Source organism: Pinus tabuliformis, chromosome 1_2 (genome assembly GCF_031772625.1).
Source record: "Pinus tabuliformis cultivar Carrire ecotype Pingquan chromosome 1_2, CPIR1, whole genome shotgun sequence".
In the NCBI taxonomy this organism is placed as follows: domain Eukaryota; kingdom Viridiplantae; phylum Streptophyta; class Pinopsida; order Pinales; family Pinaceae; genus Pinus; species Pinus tabuliformis.
The window spans coordinates 1,137,087,464-1,137,113,434 of NC_142298.1; the positions used below are offsets into that span (position 1 = coordinate 1,137,087,464).

Genomic DNA, 25,971 nt, shown 5'->3' on the forward strand with positions numbered 1-25,971 from the left:
AGCATCATCACAAATTCCCGAGGCACCCAAAATCTTGAAGTTTGACCACTATAATTTGGATTTACAAAAATCGCTCCATAATTTATCAAAATATTGCCGAAATTTTCATGATTTTCAAGCCAAAGAAAATATGATTAGACTAGGACGATATAGTTAAGTTAATTGTTATTATTTTATTATGATAGCTAAACTTCAATGGATTAGTTAACGGGAACACATCAGTTTTCGTGTAGTGGTGGTTAGAAATTGACCGGTCCATCAAACAATGCTTATTGATGGCCACAAGGTTGCGGAATAGCCTATTTAGCATCATCGCTGGCCAAAATAGACACTAATCTTAGCAATATCCTTTGCTGTAAGAGTTTGTCCCTTATGTTGGCGATACCGTTGCACAAGCAAATTGGAGCCACAACCAGATTCAAGAGTTTCTCTCTTTATGGCGTGGCCACGGCTCTTGTAGTCCACTACTTCAAACAAGGGGAGGTCTCCTCAATGCTTGATGAGCATAAGGCTGCCATGGAAGGCTTCTGCAACAATATCTCCAAGTTAGAGGGATACACTCTTAAAACAGATGATGTTACCGAGCTGATCTCTACTAGATCAGTGATGAGCCTAAATATGTTAGTGGGCATGATCTATGTATATGTAGTTAAAGTAGAGAGCTCCAGCCTTGGAATGATGCCATCATTTGATGGGTTCCCGCTTGAGCTTCCTAGTCATGTGTGTTATAAGCCATATTCATTATGTGAGTGCCTATGATCCTCGACGCTCAACGTGCTTCTTTCATAAAGTACTTTATGTAGATTTCAATCCTTTTTTTATGCTTTGAATACATTTCCTATGCTTATGAATATAGTGGCCTGAATCACTTGTCAGGGATTCTAATAAATTCTCTTATGATAATTGGAAAGTGTGAGGGGTTGCTCAGCAACCATTCCGTTGGAACTTATAAGAGGGGTATACTTCAAAAAGAAAGAGTAATATTGTTAATGAATCATCTAAAGGTTTTGCAGAATTTGCTACAAATTAGATAATCATATTAACATGATTTCTTCTGCATTCGAAAATTCCTCGGTCTTAGCTACCATGTCCTATTCTCCTTTCTTAAATATCCAAAAAAAATGATATTATAAACTTATTAATTTTATGAAAACTTAATAATCTTGAAACTGGAATGTCTTTAAAATCTTACTATATTAAGATTATTGAATCATTCTAAAGTATCAATAAAAATTGATATTATAAACTTATTAATTCGCTGAAAATTAATAACCTTAAAATTGGAATGCCTTTAAAATATAATTGTATTAAGATTATTGAATCATTCTTCATATAAGAAATAAAATAATTCACAAAACTTAAAACTCCAAAAACTATAAATCTAAGAAGATGAAATGTTTTAGAAATAATGTAATGTTTGGTTTAAAATCCAATGACTCGCGAAAAAAAATAAAAAACCTTCTCTATTTGTGTGAAGGCCTATCTACTATTCTTTCATAAGATCTCAATCAACCTTCCATTAAAAGTACAAGATAATTTTACTCTCATTATGGAAGGAAAGGGATAAGTTATTATATTTAGCTGAAGTATTTAAGGGAAAATATATTTTAATAACTCATTATTCCAAAGAGGGATAAGTTATTATATTTAGCTGAAGTATTTAGGGGAAAATATATTTTAATAAATCACGATGGAATAATGTGGTTGGCACAAGATTAGGCGATATTTTTTTAACAATTTTTTTAGTGTTATATAAAAGCTAGGTAAGTTTAGTGATCATTGGTGTTTATTGGTATCTAGGATAAATTATTAATTTTCTCATTATTTGAGAATGATTACACGCTGTGTGATTTTTCTTCAATAATTTTATTCACAAATATTAAAAAGTTGATATGAAATTTCAATTAATATAAAATGTTTCAAATCAAAACACAATAATTTAAATTTATAATCAATATTATCATTCTTTTATGTTATTAGAAAAGTTATTTAATAGATCTAATATTATCAATTTTTTATGTTATTAGAACTAATCTTTTGCTTGATCTTTAGAAGTCTCATTCACCTTTTGCTTGATCTTTACATGTTTCATTTGTTGCTTGAAACAAGGGAAAAATTATATATATAAATTAGATTAGAGAGTTTTCAATTTTCATCAATTAAATTATATCTATAGTGGTGCTTTACAATAGGCAATCTCAAAGTTGGTTTTTTTAATATGTAAATACATTATCATACTCATATTGATGAAATTTCCTTTTTCCCTATAAAAGTATGTTGGGGCCTAGCTCATTGACCCTATTACATAGAATGAGTATTTCTTAAAACTATTTTTCATTGTACAATTCATAAAAAATGTTGTAGATTTTCTATGGCTCCAATTCTTCATAATCTAGATTTCCTAGCCCACATATTGATGGGTATCACCATTCCAAATGAGTGTAGGCTTAATTGGGGTCCTTGATTATTGTTGGGATTTTCTTTCGACCATCAATAGAATGTTGGCACAACTCATAAGCCCCTTATTAGTTCAACAAATCATGAAGACTAAAAATGGATGCTCGATAAATCAATTGCAGCCAAAAGATATTGATCTCCACATGTATTGAGGTTTGCCATTACACCAAAACCCATATGCTAACTAAACTTCCAAGTTTGTAACATTATCTTGAGTGGGATGTTAGTCCCATGTTCCTAGGGTGGTGTTTAGTCCACATTATCGATTCCCAATGGTGGTTATTCCAACACCCCCTTCTAATGTAAGTCGAGGGAATTGAACCTTGGTTAAGGCTTTGATACAATGTTGAGGTTTTCCATTACACCAAAACCCGTAGGATTAGTAAACTTCCAAACCCATAACATTACCTTGAGTGGGAGATTAGTCATATGTACCTAGGTTAGTGGTTAGTACACATGATTGATTCCCATAGGTGTGGTAGTTAGTCCAACACATGAAGGATTTGAGTCATTTCATGTAGAAATTAATAGAAATTTTCTACTACTGATGAATTCGAACTGAAATCAAGAGACTACAAATTTCCTCTACTATTATACAGAATGGAAATCACAATTTAGAAACACATGCAATGGAATGAAACCATCAAAACCATAAGAAAGCAATTATTTATAGGGGAACTCGATTGGGAAAAACCCCTTCGCTACTTTTCATTAATCATATAAGAACGAGAAACTATTATAATGTCTTGCTTCAATCTTGAAGCACACCCTGCATTGTAAACCTATTCTCCTACTGATTGTTTTGCTCTGGCCAACACTTAGCTAATTCAAGGATCCATCTTCCTCCTATTTCCTTATGAAATCTCAGAGAAATTGAGCTCCTAAATAACAAGGAAATTCCCTATTTCCTTTCGTAATTGCTAAAGAATAGATCACCTGCGTAATTTCCAAGCTTGTACACTCAACTAGTATACAATTGATGATTACAATGTGTATTTTCCTCCACTCCATCTAGGAAATTCAAAGTCCATGCATGTCTGGGCTATTTTTAGCTGATTGACTAGTTTAACTTAGAGATCGCTAAGTTAACAACAATTCTACTACTCAATTGACCTTCAAATGACTCATTAGTAACTAGAGCTCAGTTAACTGAGTTCAACTAGAAATAACTGAACTATATTGCTAAATTTTAGCAATCGCTACATAAACAAATCCATTCCAAGCATGCAAACTCGAATTTGTTGATCTAACTAAGTGACAAGGCCATGTCACTCAAGTTGGCTGCAATCCAAGTCATCCTGCTGATGTGGAAAGTCGAATTAATCAATTTGACTAAGGCACAAGTCAAATTGAGCCTTTCTTGCTACAATTTCTAACACTCCCTCTTAGTAAGAAAGGGATTTTGCACCACCCCTATCCTGCACCTGTGGAATTCAAATTTGCCTCTTGAAAATTCCTTTGTCAAGATATCTGCATCCTGCTCCTCAGTTGGAATGTATTGTAGCATCATAATTCTCCTCTGCACACAATCCCGCAAGTGATGGTACCTGATATCAATGTGCTTGGACCTATCATGAAATACTGGATTCTCAGAGAGTTTAATACAACTCTGATTATCATAATAAATCATTGTCGGATCCATCTCCTGACTGAAAATACCCACAAGTATTTTCCTCATCCATATGGCCTCACATGTTGCTTGACTCATACCCATGTATTCAACCTCTACTGAGCTAAGTGCCACATACCTTTGTTTCTTGTTATACTAGGTTATAGCTGCAAATCCAACAGTGAAGATAACACCTGGAGTAATTTTTCTGTCTGATGAACTCCCTGCCCAATCTGCATCAGTGAAGCCTTGGAGCTTCACTTCCTCTATCCTCGTGTACCATAACCCATACTCGGTTGTGCCTCTAAGGTATCTCAAAAAATGTTTTTTTTCCTTCCAATACAACTTAGTAGGCTTTACCATGGCTTGACTCGACTAATTAACTATATAGCATATGTCAGGCCTGGTTTTCACAAGATACATCAAAGATCCCACAAGTTTCCTATAGATGGTAGCATCTACTACCTCTCTTGAAGAACTATGCTTCTTCCTCTAGTTTGTAGCTAGGGGTGTGTCCATAGCCTTGTAGTTATCAATGTGAAATATCTGAAGTATTTCATAGGAATACTTCCCTTGACTCACAAACAACTCACCATCACCCTACCATATTTCCAACCCAAAGGAAGTAATGCATCAAGCCCATGAATTTCATCTCAAATTATCTTGCAAGGTCCTCCTTGCAAGAGTGGATCAACTTCTCATCCCGGGTAAGTATCAGTTCATCAACATACAATACCAAGATAAGCAAATTTCCATCTACCACAAAGTGATAAATACTGGCATATGCTTCACTTTTGGTGAAGCCCAATCTACTGAGATATGTCTCGATCCAAGTGTACCATGCTTGGGGTGCCTATTTGAGACCATAAAGGGCTCTCGAGAGTCTGAACACATGTGGCTCCCTGTCACATGTCTCAAATCCCTTTGGCTACTCTATGTAAATGTTTTCCTCAACATAACCATTTAGGAAGGCAGTCTTCACATCCATATGTTGGATCTTCCACCCCATCTGCACAACTAATGATATAATGGTTCTTATTGAGGAATGTATTGCCACCGAGGCAAATGTTTCTTCATGGTCCATTCCCTCTACTTGTCAGAAGCCTTTTGCCACAAATCTAACCTTGTACTTCTCGATGCTCCCATCAACTACATACTTCACTTTGTAAATCCATTTGGAACCAGCCACTACCTTATTCTCTGATCTTAGCAACATATCCCATACACCATTCTTCATGATTGATTCATACTCCACCATTGCATCAACCCATACTAGTTGAGATATTGCTTCCTCAAATGAAGAAGGATCTGACTCAATGAGTTTTGTCATGACACCCATATACCCAGTGTACCTATCTGGTGACCTCCTATACCTGTGTTGAGATGTAGGAGTTCCCACATGCTCTCGTGCATCTTGCACCAAGCTGTCATCCTATTTGGTTCTCTTCCTCCCCTCTCTAGAAGATTCTGGTCAAGTGGGTGCCTCCACTAGGCCTCGTGTTTTCTCCTCCACTTGGTGGCTGCACCATAACATCATGAAGCTCTGTTCGTGTTTGCACCCTATAGTTATGTGTAGTCTTTGTGTATCCTACCAAGACCCCCATCTCAATTGTAGGCTCCAATTTCTTCCTTTTATCCTTGGAGACATGAAAATACAAACCATCTCCAAAAATTAAAAAATGAGATACATTTGGCTTCCTCATAGAGAAATCTTCTTTGTGTGTGATCATGTCAAGTATTCTATGAGGGCTCATGTTCTGCAAATAAATTGTGATGTTGCATGTTTTTTTCCCATAGATGTAATGACAACCCTTGATTATGCAACATGGCTCTTGTTTCTCCCACTATGCTTTTTTTCTTCCTTTAAACCACCCCATTTTATTGTGGGTTGTGGGGTGATATCAATTCTCTTCTAATACCCCCTTTGGCACAAAAGTCCTTGAAGGTGCTAGAAACAAATTCTCCTCCATTGTCAGTTCTCGGGGCTTTCAATTTCTGACCAATCTCCTTTTCAACCAATGCTTTGAATGCAACAAATTTTGAGTAAACTTCATAGTTTTTCCGCATGAAGATGATCCAACATTTTCTATAAAAGTCATCAACAAAAATCACATAATACATGTGTTTTGTTGTAGAGGCTGTAGAAAATGGTCCACGTACATCATAGTGGACTCACTCCAAAATTGTTATCACTCTAGTATCTCGGCCATGGAAGGTGGATTTGAGATATTTCCCCAATGTGCATCCCTTGCAGACATCATGTTGGTCAAGGGTGCATTTTGGAAGACTAGTGGTAATCTGTTGCATGAATTTAAAGGCCCCATGGCGTAAGTGTCCCATGCGCTTGTGTAAAATTTCTCCAACATCTTGAATCTGCACATTTTTTTCTCTGCTGCTCAGTGCAATGAAAGATTCCACCTCTAGTTTGTAGAGATTTTTCACTCTATCTCCAATTTATTTCACTTTTTTGGTAGTTACATATCTCAGGAAGTCTTTCCCCTTAATGAAAACAACATCATAGCCTCTGTCTTCCAATACAACTACATAGATCAAGTTCTTCCTCAATCCAGGTACATACATGGCATCTTTTAGAGGAAGATGGGAGCCTGAATCTCTCTTAAAGGTTACAATTCCAATTCCTTTGGTATTGTACCACCCATCATCCCCAAGTTTTATGCGCATATCAAGATCCTTCTCCTCTAGGCTACTAAAGAATTCTTTGCATCTTGTCATATGAAATGAGGCACTTGAATCTAGGTACCATAGTCCCAATTACAATGCTTGCCATGCATGCAATCAGTGTGAAGTCTAATTCAAATTGTGAGGCAAGTGCTTCACCTCCTGCTCCTCCTAAAGGTTTCTTGTTATTGTGCGAACACTTTGTTGCATAGTGTCCATATTCATGACAATGATTTTTTTTATATTTATCTTGCTTAGGTCCTTCTTCTTGCCATTTTTCTAGTTAGACTCTGTCTTGCTTTGGGCCTTCTTGTCCTTAGCTTTCTTGCCCTTCCCAACCAAGGAAATGTTCTCTTCCCCCTCATCTTTGGATGTTACTCCATCTCTAGTGTTCCTTTGAATTTATTCCTGCACCAAATCGGACCAAAGTCTCTCCCAATTTGGAAATTTGTCCCTTTCATTTACAGAGTCTTGGTAGTTGTGCCAAGATTTCAGAAGGCCTGGGAGAGCTAGGATCACTATCTTAGAGGAGGAAACATTTTCTACTACTCCTCCAATTTCATCTCGAACCTAAGTGAATCTAGAGAGGTATTATGGAATGGTTTAATTTTTATGCATTCAAATGCTCCTGATTTTATCTCTCAATGCTAGTTTCCTCGCATCGCTGCTTCTTTTGGATAGATTTGTGATAGTTTTCTACATTGAAAAAGGATTCTCCTTTCCATGCAAGTTCAAAACCACATGATATTTGAAACCTTCCAAAATAATCCTCCTGGCTCTTATTGTGTCTTTCTTCCATTGAGAAACTGATTGTGCATCTGATGTTGTTGGTTTTGGAATATCAATTTGAGTATATTCCCAAACTCCATTTCCATCCAGGACAACTTCCATCATGTCTTTCCAGGCAAAAAAATTTAGGTGCCCTCCAATGCATACTCAAGTCATAATCCATTGAAATACATTTTTCCTACATTAAAGATAACCTACACCAAAAACTGTGCACATCAAAATTATCTCAGAGAAGATCTGGAACAAATTTTCTATGTAGTCTTTTGTAGCTATGATGCCATGTAGAAATTAAAATAAATATTCTACTACTAATGAATTGGAACTAAAATCAATAGATTACAAATTTCCTCTATTATTCTGCGAAATGGAAATCAAAATTTAGAAACACATGAAATGACATGCAACCATCAAAACCACAAGAAAACAATGATTTACAAGGGAACCCAACTAGGAAAAACCCATTTGTTTCTTTTTGTTAATCAGGTGAGAATGAGAAACTGTTACAATGTCTTTATTAGATCTTAAAGTACGCCTTGCACTGTAAACCTATTCTCTTACTGACTATCCTGCTTTGGCCAACACTTAGCCAATTCAAGGCTCCATCTTCCTCCTATTTCCTTGCGCAATCTAGGAGAAATTGAGCTCCTAAATAATAGGGAAATTCCATATTTCCTTGTGCAATTCCGAGGGAATATATCACCTACTTAATTTCCAATCATGTACACTCAACTAGTATACAATTGATGATTACAATGTGCCTTTTCCTCCACTCCAACTAGGAAATTTGAATTCCATGCTTGTTTGGACTATTTTTAGCTAATTGACTAGTTTAACTAAGAGTTCACTGAGGTAACAATAGTTCTACCACTCAACTGACTCAATTAGTAACTAAGACTCAATTAGCTGAGTTCAACTGAAAATAACTGAACTAGATTGCTAAATTTTAGCAATCACTACATGCACAACTCTACTACAGGCCTACAAACTCAAATTTGTTTATCTAACTAAGTGAAAAGGCCATGTCACTCAAGCTAATTGTAATCCAAGTCATCTTGTTGATGTGGAAATTTGAATTACTCAATTTGACTAAGGCACGAGTCAAATTGAGCCATTCTTGCTACAATATCCAACATTTCAATAAGGGATGATGCTTTAACCTCACTAAATATTTCTTCTTTTGGAAAAATAATTTTACCATTTTCAATTGTGCATCGATTTATTATTCAACCAGCCATAACCTAATACTTATAACACCTTTGTAATACCAATAAACTCCCTATGCGCCCCACAATCTAGTTGGTTGTGATCCATGGTAGTTAGAGGAGGTTGATCAACTCATATGGAAGCATTCTTCGTACTCGGTGATGGAAGGTTATGCATCCTTGCACTTTCCTCAACGAGCTACCCCTAGATCGAATACTTGGATGAAGATAAGGAGAGGCAATTCCAATCTAAAGGTAAATTCATGTTGCTAGCTTCTTGTGCATAAAAAAAATTGTCTGTTGAGAATTTGAGAAATAGGGGCAATAATGGTCCTTTGAGGTGTCTTCTTTGAAAGCAATTAGAGGAATATATCCAACATATTTTTTACAGTGTTCATATGCAAAATAATTGGATGTGTTTGCTCCACTTTCAAGCCATTTAAAATGGCCAACTTTCCTTCTGGAGTAGTTTACATCATGGTAAAAAAATTATGTTGGGTGTAATTCTTAGAAATGTTTTTTTAAATTATAGGGAAGATCTTCCAAAATTCATTTACAACTAGAAACAATATAGTCTTCAATAATTTAGAATTTTTTCCACAATCTACAACCGTGAAGCTATTGTTTTGTGCTCTATGTTTGGGAATTTAAAGTTTCCAAATGAATCCTCTCAACAGGCATTAGACACACTTGAAACGAAGTGGTGTTAAAATTTTTCTAATTTGGACAAACCATCGACAACTATGGAATAGACTAAAATACTTTATCATGCAGTTTAGAAGCTAATATTGACATAGGCAAAATTATGACCTCGAAAGCGACAATGAGAAGGAGTTATCCTCAATTTTGATGGGGCTTCAAAAAGGAATCCATGGGTAACAAGATGGGGAGAGGTAATTTATGGCCCCTAAGAAGTAATATTGTAGATTATTCATGGCGCTTAGGATGCATGACAAAAAACCAAGTTAAAGCTTATGCCCTCTACTAGGGGATTTAGTTAGCCAAAGTTAAACATTTAACTTTTCTCAGTGTTTTGGGAGATTCCCTCTTTATTATCCAAGTGGCTCCAGAGACCCTCATAGATTAAAGAAGACTTAGAATATGTCAAAATTCAAAGTGGACAAATTGCTATTGAACTAGGACTGGGTCGTATTTCTCATCACCCTGATTCCAACGGTGCGAAGGACACTCAAAACCGAGTTCGTATGCTCCAGATATTTGCAGTCAAAGTTTTGGTCAAACTTAGCAAAAAGTCAAAAGTCAATTAATGACATCAGCATGGTAACGTGGCACCACCATACACCCCAATTAGCAGGCACAGTTGGCAGGTGATGTGGCCTTGCCAGAAGAAGACATGTGGCACCTAGTCAGCATATAAGTGGCACATTCATGACTTGACACATGGTGCACAGTCAATAGTTGAAGTGGAAATTAAGTATCAATCCAAGGCCACCACATGGCAGAACCTGGTTAGCCAATTAAATCTAGCATCTGACCACATTTTGTTGGGATGTGTGCACTTTATTGTTTACGAGGCATATAGGTTTACCGTAAACCCGTATATATTACATATGGTTATAACAAACAACATATGCACTTAATATTGTATGGTTGGAAAACCAAAAATTAGATGGTCCGTGATACTTGACCATGAAAACCTCCTAACCTCATAACAGAGAGTGACTTAATATATCAATGCTAACCACTATGCCAACCATGGTTCTTGTTAGCTCTACCCCACCACAATTATTTAAACGACTACCATGGATTCGACCAAGGAGGAAGCAGAGACATGGATGCAGAAGGGATGAACAGAGGTGTGGAAGCGTAGAGGGGTCCGCCTTGGGCACGGAAAGCAAGGCGGGTTCCAAGAATATTCCAAGGGAATATTTTTCGGAATATTTTCATGCAGATTCTTTAAGGAATCTTAGAGATTCCCTAGGAGGTAAAATTTTACAATTTCATAATGTTATCAAGTTTACAATCGTTTTTCTCAAATTTTTGCAAGGAGCATGATGGTGAATTCAGATTCGCCATCCGAGCAGCAGAAATTCAGGTGCCCCGCAAAAAATAATCTGTAGAGAATCTTGAGGAATCTTTAGATTCCTTTGAACGCTGAAATTCACCAAAGTCAGGATGCAACCAACTTTATACTCAAAAGTCTTAGAATTCCATAATGATCGTGATGGCGAGATCAGATTTGAGATCTGAGGAGAAGATCTCCAATGATCCCAAGGAACAAAATCTTTGGAGAATCTAGGGGTATCTAAAAGATTCCCGAAGGCCCATAATTTGACAATGTCAGAATTTGATGAATTGGCAGTCGATTTTACACTACTCGATGCTATAAATTCAGTGGTGCAATCATTTTTTGCAACTAAGCCTTACATTTTTTGGCCAAATTTAGAGGTGTGGGTACATGAATCAATCATGTCATGTTTTCCTTCATAATTGTTGAGATGATGTATTATGTTTTGAGACTCCTGTGTAAATTTGTTGAAGTGATACTCATTGCCACATTATGTGAGATGTATTTAGCTTGTCATGATATTTATTGTTGTTTGGATCCCTATGTAACTATGTTGAAGGGAGACACATTGCCACATTGTGTGAGATCATGTTAAGTTGTCATGCTAAGAGGAAGCCTTATTGAGTGATAATTCCTGTAAGAGGAATGTATTAGGGAGAGACAAGCCACTCTTGATTGAGGGTGTATGTCCTTGCTATGAAAAAGAGTCATCCATGTACATCATCATCATTGCCAATAGTCTATGAATCGGCCTCCACCATCTTGACACCGGGCCCGAAGACGTAGTCCACACTGGATGAACTCTGTTATCAAATGTCTTGTGTTTTGACTAGTTGATGTTGTCATGTTTCTCTTGCTTAAGCATGCATATGTGGTTCTTTTATGCTCTTTTAAATGAAATTCTAACAACATCACAGAAGTGAAAGATCTTGGATAATTCTGGTAGCTGAAGGATCCCGGATCACTCTACAACCATGAAGCTATTGTTTTGTGCTCTATGTTTAGGGATTTAAAGTTTCCAAATGAATCCTCTCAACAGGAATTAGACACACTTGAAAGGAAGTGGTGTTAAAAATTTTCTAATTTGGACAAACCATCGACAACTATGGAATAGACTAAAAGAATTTATCATGCAGTTTAGAAGCTAATATTGACATAGGCAAAATTACGAACTTGGAAGCGACAATGAGAAGGAGTTGTCCTCAATTTTGATGGGGCTTCAAAAAGGAATCCATGGGTAGAAGGACGGGGAGTGGTAATTTATGGCCCCTAAGAAGTAATATTGTAGATTATTTATGGCGCTTAGGATGCATGACAAAAAACCAAGTTAAAGCTTATGCCCTCTACTAGGGGATTTAGTTAGCCAAAGTAAAACATTTAACTTCTCTTAGTGTTTTGGGAGATTCTCTCCTTCTTATTCAACATTTTGTGAATGGCCTCTCTTTGAGGCACAAAACATTAGAAAGTATTATGAAAATAATTAGGAAAGCAATGGAAGGGTCTTCTTCAAAAACATATTTCCATGTTCTTCATGATCTCAATAATGATGTATACTTATGTGCTAATGAAGGGTGTAAATTAAGATTGGGAGATTATGGTCAAATATGGCCTTCTCTTATTCCTTATAGCTAAATGGATTGGCAATACACAAATATGAAGGACTATATTATCAATCTCTTATAGTATGACATGTAAATTTTGTTTTTTATGGGATCAAATTTGTAAGGTATATACCTACAAAACCTCACTTTTGGTCATCTAATTTGGAGTCCCTCTAGAAAAAGTTGTATTTTTGCTTGATAATATGGCTCACAGTTTTTTTTGAAGATATAAATTTTGGGTGTGTGTTATATTCTTTCCATGACTAGCCCTAGTATTGAAGTCAAGGGGCTAGAGGGAGGTTGGACAGCCCCCCTGTCGGGGGCAGTGCCCGGGTAAAAATTTCTTTGGACGCTATATTAGGTGGAAAAACCTACCTATGGTTTTGTGTATGGTTTTTGCACATGGTTTTGGGAATGATGGTTTTCTACCCATGGTATTTTGTAGATTTGGTCAAGGGAACTATGATTATGTTCTAATCCAAGGTTAATGGAATGGGGTTTATGGATGCTTTGACATGTATATATATATTTATTATAACATTGAAAGGAATATAATGAAAAATCAATCTAGTAGTCTCGGTTTTGGGATCTAGGGGAAAATATCTATGCATATCTATTTTATGTTTTATGCTCTCACCGTTGTTTATTTTCTATTTTTAGAATTCGTATGCAGGTAATTTTTGTACGGGGTTAAAACCTACATTTGGTATCAGAGTTGTTTCGGCTTCAAGGGGATGCCTTTGCTGCTGAGGGGTTTTGCTCTGGCTTATGGTAAACCCTATTCAGTGGGAGATCTGCGAGATCGATTCTTGTGGTGAAAGAAGATGGCGAGTATTGGAAAGATAAAGGTCGAGAAATTTAATGGTCAGAGTTTTGAGTTGTGGAAACTCAAGATGGAGGATCTACTGGTGGATAAAGATCAATGGATTGTGGTAGATTCAGGTATTAAACCAACAACAATGTCAACTGAAGACTAGAAAAAGTTGGATCAGAAGGCAAAGAGCACAATACGGTTATGTATCTCAGATTCAGTATTGTTGAATGTATCAGGGGAAGCTTCAGCGAAGGCTTTGTGGGACAAGTTAGGGACTTTGTACCAATCTAAGTCTCTAGTGAATAAATTGTTCCTATGGAAAAAGTTGTATAACCTGAGGATGAAGGATGGAGACTCAGTGACAGAGCATCTGAACACCTTTAATATTGTGGTAAGCCAATTGTTATATGTTGATATAAAAATTTCATATGAAGATAAGTGCATCAATTTGTTGTGTTCTCTACTAGATTCGTGGGATAGTCTGGTTGTTGCAATAGGTAGCAATGTGACTACCTTGTAGTTTGATGAAATAGTCTCATCCTTGTTGTTGGAGGAGATGAGATGGAAATATATGGAAGTCCAGAATGGTGATGCCTTGTTTGTACGAGGATGGTCCCATAACAGAAACAAAAATAAATCCTTGAGTGGGAGATATAAATCTAGAGGGAGATCTAAATCTTCAGGAAAACTTGTAAAGGTGTGCTGGAAATGCAGAAAGGAAGGGAACTTCAAAAAGGACTATATATATAAAGCTCCTGAGAAAGGAAAGGGATATGATGATACTCCTTCTACTGAGGTGAAAACCAATTCTAATGAAGATGGGAATGTGTACTTGGCTTCTTCTTCAAGTACACATGTAGATCATGAGGCATGGTTGATTGACTCAGGTGCATCCTTTCATTTCACTCCCCACGGGGATTGGTTTTGCAAGTATGATAAATATGATGGTGGTGATGTCTTCTTAGGGGATGACAGGAAGGCTAGAATCATTAGTCACGGAAAAATCAAGTTGAATTTACAAGGTGGAAGGATTATAACACTTCCGGGTGTTCTATATATTCTTGCATTGGCCAGAAATCTTCTTTTTGTAAGAAAGATGAATGATGTAGGTGTAAAAATAGTGTTTGAGAAATATGCTTGCTAGATAGTTCGGGGAGCACTAGTATTGATGTGGGGAGTTCAAATTGGGACTCTGTACAAGCTTCAAGGTATCAATGTTATTGATGGGTGCAAAATTATGTGGTTCCTGAAAGTGGAGCAGAAAATCTATTGGTCTCTGGAGAAAATACCATGCTATGGCATAAAAGGCTTGGACATATTTGAGAGAAGGGCCTTCGAATACTTCATGGTAATGGCATGGTAGAAGGTATGTCAAATTTCTCTCTGGATTTTGATTTCTGTGAAAATTGTGTATATGGGAAGCATAATCGGGTGAGTTTCCACTCTCGTGCTAAGAGGGTGAAACAGATATTAGAGCTTGTTCACAGTGATGTGTTTGGAACTGTGTTGGTTCCTTCACTGGGTAATTCTGTGTACTATGTATCATTTATAGATGACTTCTCAAGGAATACATGGATATATTTCCTCAGGAAGAAATCTAAAGTCTTTGACAGGTTTAAACAATTTAAGGCTCTGATGGGAAACTAGACAGAGAAGAAGATAAAGGTGTTGAAGACAGATAACGATGGAGAGTTTTACAAGAAGGAACTTGATGAGTTATGTGAAAAGTGTGGTATAGCATGACAAAATACTACTTCATACACACCTCAGCAAAATGGAGTTGAAGAAAGAATGAACAGGTTATTGATGGAAAAGGAAAGAAGCTTGCTTAGTAGTGTTGGGTGTTGAAAAATGTGCAACAAGAAATGCCAAATTTAGAATGTGCTAAAAATAGACCTGCTAAAACTAGCATGTCTAAAAATAGCAGTTTGGCCAGTGAGGTCATTGGCCACATTGGGTGAGAGGTGAAACTACTAAAAATGGAAAGTTCTAAAAATAACATTTATGGGTCCCTTCCTATTTATAGCAATCCCTAGTCTATCTATAGGAAGTAAAATTAATTTTGGTCTTAACAGCAGTTGGAAATATTAATTAATTAATCTCCATGAGTTAATTAATTATGGAAAATTAAACTAGAAGTCTTTGTGAGATCATTCAATTATTTTCTCTCTTGATTTAGGAATTTATGCCTTGATTAAAGGAGATAAGGTTCAATTCTATAATGAGAGAATCAATTGACTTAGTTCTAACTAGTCAAGTCCAGTTAGATTATTTTAACAAGTTGTTAAAATAATAAAATATAGTTTGTTAATGCTTGCATGCATGTGACAACTATTATTTTAGATAACTAAGAATTCACTCATGGATAACTGTTGCATGTCAATTTTGTCAGAGACCCAATTGAGATCAGATATGGGACAGTTTACGATCAAATGCTTGGATATTTCTAGTAAGTATTCCTTGCATGGAGAAGGATCTATTATAGGAGATTAGAGGACTTGTGGCCTATATATTGAGGCCTAGGTAGTCCATGATTTTCATCTTCTGATTGAAGATCATCAGAGTACAGAGAGAGCGGGACAACTATTGAGCTGATTCTTTTTGTATGTTGAATAGGATTTCCACTTGATTGATAATACATGGTTGGGGTTTTATGCTGGTGCTTTCCCTAGATATACCTTGTGTTATGTGTGATTATTTCTCTTGATTAGTTATGCATGTTTTTGCTTGATGTTGCTCATGGTTAATTAAGCTTCCGCTAAATTTTTTGTCGAAGTAGATCAAGTGTTTTGCTTTAGTACATTGCATTACCAGGGGATCTACAGGTGGGAAATTTCTACATGGTATCAAAGCTAGCTGATTTGTAGAAAAAGTTCTACATGGTATCAAAGCTAGCTGATTTGTAGGAAAAATTCTACAAAATTCTACATGGTATCGGAGCACAGGTGATCAAGCAAGAACAATATACTAGCAGGAAGAATTCTAAGTTTCTTATTCTTGATATAGATCTCAAGTTCTTATCACGTCTATTTCATCGATGGTGTTCAATGGTTTGAGGCTTGAGTATGCCCTTGATGGCAGCTAAAACTATATAGCTTGGAAGGATCGCATGGAGGCAATTTTGGAAGATAATGGTCTTAAGGATTTCATTGATCAAGAAGTCCCTAAGCTACTGACAAGACTGAGCTGGTGGAATGGGGTAATTGTGTGGCTAGAGCTAGGGGAATTCTCTTGGAGGGTGTTCGAGATCACATAGTCTCAAGCCTCCATGGGAAGGAGTCTCCATTAGCAATGTGGAAAACATTGAAAGATTTATATCAGAATAGCAGTGATCAAAGGAAGTTGGCACTGAAGGACAAGCTTCGAAAGATCAAGTGTGAGAAGGGTGACTCTATTTCTACATTCTTGACCAAGCTCATCACATGTAGGGATGAGCTTGCAAGTGTAGGGGTCGTGACATCGGATGAGGATATGGTGAGTCTAGCACTGCTTGGCCTTCCTAAGAGCTGGCATAGCTACCAAGGCTCGGTGAATGGAAGGGAGAAACTGCCAGATTGGGAACGACTATGGTCGGATTTGATGCAGGAGGAGATCAGACGAAGCACCAAAGACAATTCTTCATCTATGCATGATGAGGAGAACTATGCCTTAGCGAGTAAGGTGAAGAAGGGGAAGGAGAAGGTTTCTCTTTCCGAATCTAGTTCTTCCAATGATGGGAAGAAGGTTGACAAATCGAAAGTGCGATGCTTTCGTTGTCATGAGGTGGGCCATTATGCTGCAAATTGTCCACAGAGGAAATCCAAGAAGGGATCCGGGGAAGGATATGAAGGTGAGGCACTTGCTTCACAGTTTGAGTTGGATTTCACACTCTTCGCATGCATGGTTTCATCCATGGTGGGAAGTGGTTGGTTTCTTGACAATGGAGCTTCTTTCCACATGACCAATGACAAGAGTTTGTTCAGTACTTTGGAGGAGAAATATCTCCAGATACTCATAGCGATGGGTAATGATGAGAAGTATAGTGTCTCAGGTGTAGGCATGGTTATTTTTCAGAGGGAGCATGGAGCTCGCCTTACCTTGACCGATGTCAAGTATGTACCAAGACTGAAGAGAAACTTGGTGTCGATCACGATGCTGGAAGACAGATGCTATGATGTAGTCTTCAGTAAGGGAAAGGTTTTCCTTAGACACATCATCACTAGACAGGTGAAGCAGATTGGTTCACGGTCAAGAACCTGTATGCTCCTGAGGTTCAAGATGCATGCAAAGCCTTCAGCAGCAAGGCAACTAATGGAGACTTGGTGGTTGAGAGGGAGGGTATATTACCTCTCAACATGCAGAGCCAGAAGAAGTCTCAGATGATTGTGGAGGAGCCACGATTGGTGCAACAACTTCAGGAGGTTGTGGAGCAGCCACAACAAGGGAAGCTGAGTGGAGATCGAGTAGAGACATCTACTCATGCAAAGACCTCTAGTAGGGGGAAACTTCGAGCCAGGTGGGCTGAGGGATCACATGCAGCCATACCTCCAGGTAGGAGGTGGGGTGATATAGAGTGATCATCCCAAGGAGGAGGGGTAGGATCCTTGAGTTACCCAACCTCTTGGATGAGACCTTGCTACAGGAGCCCCGATGTGGTGTAGCAGGAGCTGACTGATCGGGTAGAGACAGATGCGGATGAAGTGGCAGAGAGAGAGATGCAGGGAATCCCAAGACAACACATAGCTAGCAGGCTGTAGCAATGCGAGAGGTACAAGTGTTTTGCACAGTGCTAGGCGGCACAGAGAGATGTGCAATGGTGCGAGATGCATGGAGATGTTGCAGTAGCGCAGATGTCAGATAGGGAGCACTTGTCAGCAGCAAGTAGAGCTTCAGCATCAGAGTATGTTCCTAGCCCAACAGAGTGGTCAGTTGGGAGTGTTTTTGTTCCAAGTGTTGTTGGAGCAAGTGGATTGGGTAGATGTGTTGCATGCAGAACATTCCAGAGTTACAGGATCGGGTTCGAGAGAAAGCCTTTCTTGTTGAGAGGGAGTGTTGAAAAATGTGCAACAAGAAATGCTAAATTTAGAATGTGCTAAAAATAGACCTGCTAAAAATAGCATGTCTAAAAATAGCAGTTTGGCCAGTGAGGTCATTGGCCACATTGGGTGAGAGGTGAAACTGCTAAAAATAGAAAGTTCTAAAAATAGCATTTCTGGGTCCCTTCCTATTTATAGCAGTCCCTAGTCTATCTATAGGAAGTAAAATTAATTTTGGTCTTAACAGCAGTTGGAAATATTAATTAATTAATCTCCATGAGTTAATTAATTATGGAAAATTAAACTAGAAGTCTCTGTGAGATCATGCAATTATTTTCTCTCTTGATTTAGGATTTTATCCCTTGATTAAAGGAGATAAGGTTCAGTTCTATAATGAGAGAATCAGTGGACTTAGTTCTAACTAGTCAAGTCCAGTTAGATTATTTTAACAAGTTGTTAAAATAATAAAATATAGTTTGTTAATGCTTGCATGCATGTGACAACTATTATTTTAGATAACCGAGAATTCACTCATGGATAACTATTGCATGTCAGTTCTGTCAGAGACCCAATTGAGATCATATGTGGGACAATGTACTATCAGATGATTGGATATTTCTAGTAAGTATTCCTTGCATGGAGAAGGATCTATTATAAGAGATTGGAGGACTTGTGGCCTATATATTGAGGCCTAGGTAGTCCATGATTTTCATCTTTTGATTGAAGATCATCAGAGTACAGAGAGAGCAGGATAGCTATTGAGCTGATTCTTTTTGTATGTTGAAGAGGATTTCCACTTGATTGATAATACATGGTTGGGGTTTTATGCTGGTGCTTTCCCCTGGATATACCTTGTGTTATGTGTGATTATTTCTCTTGATTAGTTATGCATGTTTCTGCTTGATGTTGCTCACGGTTGATTAAACTTCCGCTAAATTGTTTGTAGAAGCAGATCAAGTGTTTTGCTTTAGTACATTGCATTACCAAGTGATCTACAGGTGGGAAATTTCTACATGATATCAAAGCTAGGTGATTTGTAGAAAAAGTTCTACATGGTAGCAAAGCTAGCTGATTTGTAGGAAAAATTCTACAAAATTCTACATCGGGTTAGGACAGTAATTCTGGTCATAGATGGTGGAGATTGCATGTTACCTGGTCAATAGATCACCTTCATTAGCATTGGAGGATAAGACTCCACAAGAGGTATGGACTAGCAAGAAACCCTCTCTTTCACATCTGAGGGTATTTAAATGTGATGCATATGTATATGTTCCAAAGGAGAAAATAGCCAAGTTGGATAGTAAATCTGAAAGGTGCATCTTTATTAGGTATAAGGATGGTTTAAAAGGTTATAAGCTTTGGAAACTAGAAACAAGGAAGGTTGTGTACAACCAAGATGTGGTGTTTAGAGAGGTGAAATATATTATTAAACATGAATTCCTACCAAAGGAACCTGAGAAGATAGAGTTTGAGCTAAAGGAGGAAGAATCAAACTCTACAGGAAAATAGGAATCAAAAGATGAAGAGCCCCAAACTCCAACTATGAGAAGATCAGTTCGAGAAAGAAGGCAACCAGAAGGGTATAGTCCAACTTCTTTATGTTCAAATTTTGTTTTATCTATTATTAAAGATGATCTCATAACTATTAGGGAAACAATAGATTCAGAGGATGGCAAACTCTAGAAAGAGGCCATGGTTGATGAAATGGCATCTTTGCACAAAAATGAGGCTTTGGATCTTGTGTAGTTGTCAGCTGGAAGGAATTCCTTTGGCAGAAAATGGGTGTTTAAGAAGAAGATGAATGCATAAGGCAAGATTGAGAAATACAAAGCTCGGTTGATAGCAAAATTTTATTTCCAGGTGTTGGGAATTGATTTTGGTGATATTTTTTCTCATGTTGCCAAGGTAGCTTCCATTAGATTACTTTTAATTGTTGCTGTTTCTTTTGATATTGGGGTAGAACAGATGGATGTGTAAGAGCCCTATCCTAGGGTCTGCTAATGGATCTAATTTTCTGAATTAAATACGATAAGAGGTGATAATTTACTTACTTACAGGGCTTTTAAACAAATAAAATTTTGTCATTTACATTATAATCAACATAAATTATGGTGTGCATTCCATTGATATCAACTTAACAAGAGTAATCCATGGAAAAATACCTGTTCCGGCGGTTGATGATGATACCTTTGTCTTATAGCTCCAGCCGAACGCTCCTTCTGACCGACCCAACCGGATTTACCTCCCAGCCAACTAGGAAATAAATTCCTAGCCCAGGAAACCTCCACAGGTTCCCTAGCCCTCCGTGCCCAAGTCCAACCAGATATAGTGTGTCCTCAAGAAGAATGTGCAAAACTAGATAATGATACTTTCCTCCTCTCAACCCAAGAAACCTCCACAGGTTTCCAAGGTCTCCCAAAATCATAACAAGGCCAAACAATCACAACCAACGCCCACAATCCTAAGCAAGACTCCAACTCCCCCCCTTTTCTTCCTTCCCCCTTCCCTTTTTATACCCTCTTTCCTCAACCACCTCTCATTAATGTCATTAACTCTCACCCATCCTTGGTTGACTTCTCTTCTAAGCTAGGAGTACATTTGGAATTGTGACATGAATATAAAATTGAGAATTTAATGGGAAAGGATCATGTCTTCTCCCAAGTAAATCTAAAAAGTACATTTGGGAATGTGAAGTGTAATTACATGGAGAGGACCATGTCTTCTCCTTAGTAAATGTGAGGGTACATTGGGGAATGTGAAACGAATAAATATATATTGATGATAAGATGGAGAGGACTATGTCTTCTCCCAAGTAAATGTGAGGGTACATTGGGGAATGTGAAATGTACTTACATGGAGAGGACCATGTCTTCTCCTTAATAAATGTGAGGGTACATTGGGGAACGTGAAATGAATACATATATTATGAAATAATGGAAGGAGACCATATCCTACATAATATTCAATTTGAGAAGGTAAGTGGGGATTTTGAATAATGGAAATCATAAATTTATATTAGACCAATATTTCTCAATATTTTCAGATAATGTAAATATTAACAAAATTTATAGGATAAGATTTAAGTGGGGCATTACATACACCCCTCCTTCAGAAAACTTCGTCCCGAAGTTAGAATGAAAAGATACAAGGAGTTTGAAAGCATAGCAAACCAGAGAGAGTTATAGCATTAAAATTTGATAAGTCACACAATGAAATTACTTCCCATCAAGAGTCTCCAACTGATCTATTTCCTCCTATCCATCTTGACCTACTTCCGTTCCCACCCTATCCATCCTCTGCTGCTCTATCAGTGGCAACGGCCATACTAACCACTGATAAAACTGACATGGTGGAAGCGTCGAATACCTCGACCGAACTTTCCCCAGCAGGCATCTGGCAATTTTCATCACACGTCTAGGGGGAGCGTTCAGCTGTCCTCCCCACGATTCCAAGTTTCGGAGGATACACGGTGGGAAACACCTCCACCCCTCCTTCAGAGCACAGAGCACACTACAGAGCTGGTTGGACTTGTCATCGAATAATCCAGTCAGGTCATCTTGCCACCTGTCATTTGCATTTTACTCATGTCATAAGAGTGCATATCAAGTGGATACCAAATGTAATAGAACAATGTACATCGTACCTTTCCTCATTGGGCGTCTCGACCTTCCCCAATGGAATAGTAGATCTTGGTTATCATATGGTTCTTTCCAACTTGTAGTTTAGTTCTCATCCATGCATATATACAACCACAAAATGGATATAGATACATGATCTTAAACATCATGTTTATTAAGCCCAGTGTCCACGTGTCAATTTTTGTTGTTCATACTGGAAATAAATCTTACATCAGATAGATCATAATTTCACTAAGTCATTGATTAGATAAATCATATCTATATAAGCCTATACAATGCAACAATAACTCTGACAAGTCATGCATTAGATAAATTGTAACCAAGTAAGTCACACATCTGGTCATACATCCAACATTTCCATCATCAATACCAAATCCATCAATTGATTTTCACGTGTCCAACCAAATGTGTATAATGTTCATAAACAACAACATGGAACTGCAAAATAGAACCTTAACATAGGTGGCTATCTACGTTAAAAGGGGCATCATAAATGCTCATGTGACATCCTTGTGGAACCCTTCAATAACAATTAGAGTTGAAATAGATTCAACTATCCATCATGGAAAATAGCATTTGAACCCAGATATCCTATAAGGTGGTACCAAACCAAAATAATGGCAAGCAACAGATTAGTGCACTATCAATTTCACTAGAAGGTGTTAGTATAAGTTTTATGCATATAATTTCTTTAAAACCTTAGTGAATATAAAAGTCCCACTCTTCCAATTTGATGGTTTTTCATCTTCCAAACCCATTTAGTTAATCTTGGAAATAAACGACTCAAAACTTCAGAAACTATTTCCAACATGATTTTCATACTTTATTTTTTTGTAAATTGAGAGAAATGTCCTCTAAATGCCAAAAGGTTCAAATTTATTATATATTTAATCATTGTTTACTAGTACTCATACAATTTCATGATATATAATGCAGCTCACAATATGACCAGACAAATGAGAAATAATTAAATGAATGGAATAATTGCCTTCGCCCTGCTGCTATTAGTAATTCCCTTCCAAATGGCACTGTATCTCTAAAGGTGCCTACTCCTTTCACAAGTGGCCAGTGACCACAAAAGTTGTGAAGAAAGTTGAGGGTCCTTTTATCCAAAACTAGAGACACATTATTTTTCACGGCTTCTTATTTATTTATTTATTTAGGGTAAGAGTGTGTTCTAATATTTTCATTGGTCTTTTATTGACTAAATAAGCTTCCATTTTAAAATCCCAAATCTTTAGACGGTTCCTCAAATCAACATTTGTTTCCAACTATCATAAAACTGTGATTTCCCAACAATATGGCACAATTGGATGGGTCTTTGAAAGAGTTTTAATCATTTGCAAGCTGAGGAAAGCTTTCTTTATCTTGCTTCCAGTGTTACCTAGGAGTTGCTTTTGCACTCCCACATTTTATTCACAGGGCATGTATCATTTTGTGGACATTAATGTACTTATCTTATCTTATCTGCAATCTGGCCAAATATAATACAAAGACAAAATCCTGACAAACTAGAAGAGTTTTACAATCATACCTTAGGGCACTTTCATTGCTGCTGTATATGTGTGTTGCAGACAGCAAGGAAAACAGATAAGTCTTGGCCCATGAAAGCTCTTATATTAAATATATGAAACATATCTGTGTTGAACAACCACTGAGATAATCATACAAATTCTAACCTTTATTATAATGCATATGTGCCATAATATGCAATTAAACTATGGAAACCGAGTGTTTGCGTCTCAACCACAAAGAATGTCAGACAAGTGGCTATCATCAGGCATTGGTTGTGGTAGCAGTGAAAAACGATTAGTGCTGTAAATTGATTGTGCATGCACTGATTGCTTCACAGTTGGACAGTTGCCGTAAACACGGAAACAACTTGCTAATTCAGGGTAATTAAGGGTTAGACCAACTCCACATGCAACCCCCTTGAGAAAATGAATATTCAATATACGTTCACACTCTCCTGGAATTTCATACTTGCAAGTATACCTTACTCCATGTCAGGACTCATCACGAACCACCATTACTTTATACTATGTATCCATAAAATTCTGCCATTTTATTATTGCTTTTAGTGGCAACTAAAGACATAGCTAATATAGCGAAACCAACATAAATATTAAAAATGCAAATATCCATTAACTACATAATTAATTTCATCAGAAACACTCAATTAGTGAAGCATAATAATGGAACAACGTATCTAATGTCATAGCAAGAATTGCATGTATATAGTAGGGAAGGAGGAGCTTTCCAAAATTTTCAATCTGGCACTAAAATTCTTGGGTCTGTCAACAATAACTTATGTTCTTGCTCATCTTCCATAAGTTATGACGATTTGGATGCCATGAAGTGAACAGATCATGCCAATGTCGATTAATTTTATAGTCTCAGGGAAGTTGTTTGACATTGAGCCAATAACATGTTCAGATCAAGACATAATGGGTGGTCAGGCCAATTGGTGGTCCATGGAGTCATGGCTCTGCTCATTTAATCAATGTACATTGTTCCTTCCATCGCTGATTACACTAAGAGCTATTAAATTGTTACCTGGAAAATGGTTTGGAAGTTTGAAATAATATCTCTTCTAGTCCAGCTAGAAACCCAAATTTACCTGCAGCTCAGGTCATCAATATGGAAAAAGTATCCTATTTTTTTTTTGTGAAGTGTCACCATCCTCCTTGACTACAAGTGAAAGACTATGTCTAATTCCATTCTATGAGGAAATTAAGCAGAGTCGAATTGATTCTAAATATGATTCGATCCTAAGTCAAACTCATCAATTTGAGTCGCAATGAGGACTCAAACTCCCAAGTCAAACATGAGTTAGGTTGACTTGACAATTCTAATTCAAATCGACTTATTATGTCCAAAATCCATATTGTTATGTAGTAAGTACCATCATATGTACTTTGAAATGCATTAGAATTGAAAACTTGCATTATATGTTAAATGGGAACCTCAACAGCTAAGGATGCACAAGTTCTCGTTGCATCCCTTCGATCTGCATACTCTGCAACTCCTACCAAGTTGAAGATCATCGATCTGTATGTGGTCTACGCAGTTCTCACGGCAGTTGTGCAGGTTGTCTACATGGCAATAGTTGGATCATTTCCTTTCAATGCTTTTCTTTCAGGAGTTCTATCTTGCACGGGGTCAGCTGTGCTTGTAGTTTGTTTGCGGATGCAAGTCAACGAAGAAAACAAGGGATTCAAGGATCTTCCTCCAGAAAGAGCATTTGCAGATTTTGTTTTGTGCAATTTTTCACTTCACTTGGTGATAATGAACTTCCTAGATTAGTGGATAAGGACTTGCAAAATTGGAATGAGAGGGTACCCATCACAAAGCAACAACATTATAGGGGCCTGATTCCTATTTTTCTGTTATTATAGCTACTGTTCTATATTGTTTTATGAAGTTTCTTTGTCAATATGATCTAATAATTATGCATACATGAAAATTATTTATGTAGGGTCTGCGTGTCACTCATTTTCTTTTCCCAATTTTCTCAAGCTGCAACATGATACACTGGCGTTTATGCAGGTTGATAACCTAGCTGTAATTCTACCTCGATACAGTGATATTATAAGATTTATAACCTAGATCAATTTAGTGTGGAATTGTCATTTTGTTCTTGATACATGTTTACATGTCTGTTGTTAATTTTTCTAACAGTTTCCGTTGTGCTGCTTCTTTGTAACTGCATGTTCTTTCCAAGCCTCTGATCAAGTGGTTTAGTGTTTCTGTGCATTCAGAGGTATCAAGTGACATGAGCCACCAATGTTGATGCTAGAAAATATTTGGCACCAAATCCTGACTCTCTACAGAATTGCTACCCACTGATATCATTTGATTCAAGTCTTTTAAACCAACAATCACCTTTGCTAGTTTCAGCTAATGTGAATGGGTGCCCAATATTTCTGCTTGCAGAAATTGGGGCTTATGTGATAACCAGAAGAAATATGGATACTGTTAATTTATGTGGTTCCTCTGACCTTAGTGAGGCTCCACGATTTCCTCTTGTAGCGATACAAATTAACATGATGACATCAAGATAGTTATATCAATGCAATAATTTAGATTTTCCCAATGCCAAATTTAGCTCTTCAAGCAACCAAAATCAAAATTCTGT

At 37.2% G+C, this 25,971-nt stretch overlaps 1 pseudogene; it reads left to right on the forward strand.

The window, feature by feature from the left end:
* The first annotated feature begins 24,791 nt into the window (after positions 1-24,791).
* LOC149210180 (dolichyl-diphosphooligosaccharide--protein glycosyltransferase subunit DAD1 pseudogene) lies at positions 24,792-25,139 on the forward strand (annotated as a pseudogene).
* The last annotated feature ends 832 nt before the right edge of the window (positions 25,140-25,971 follow it).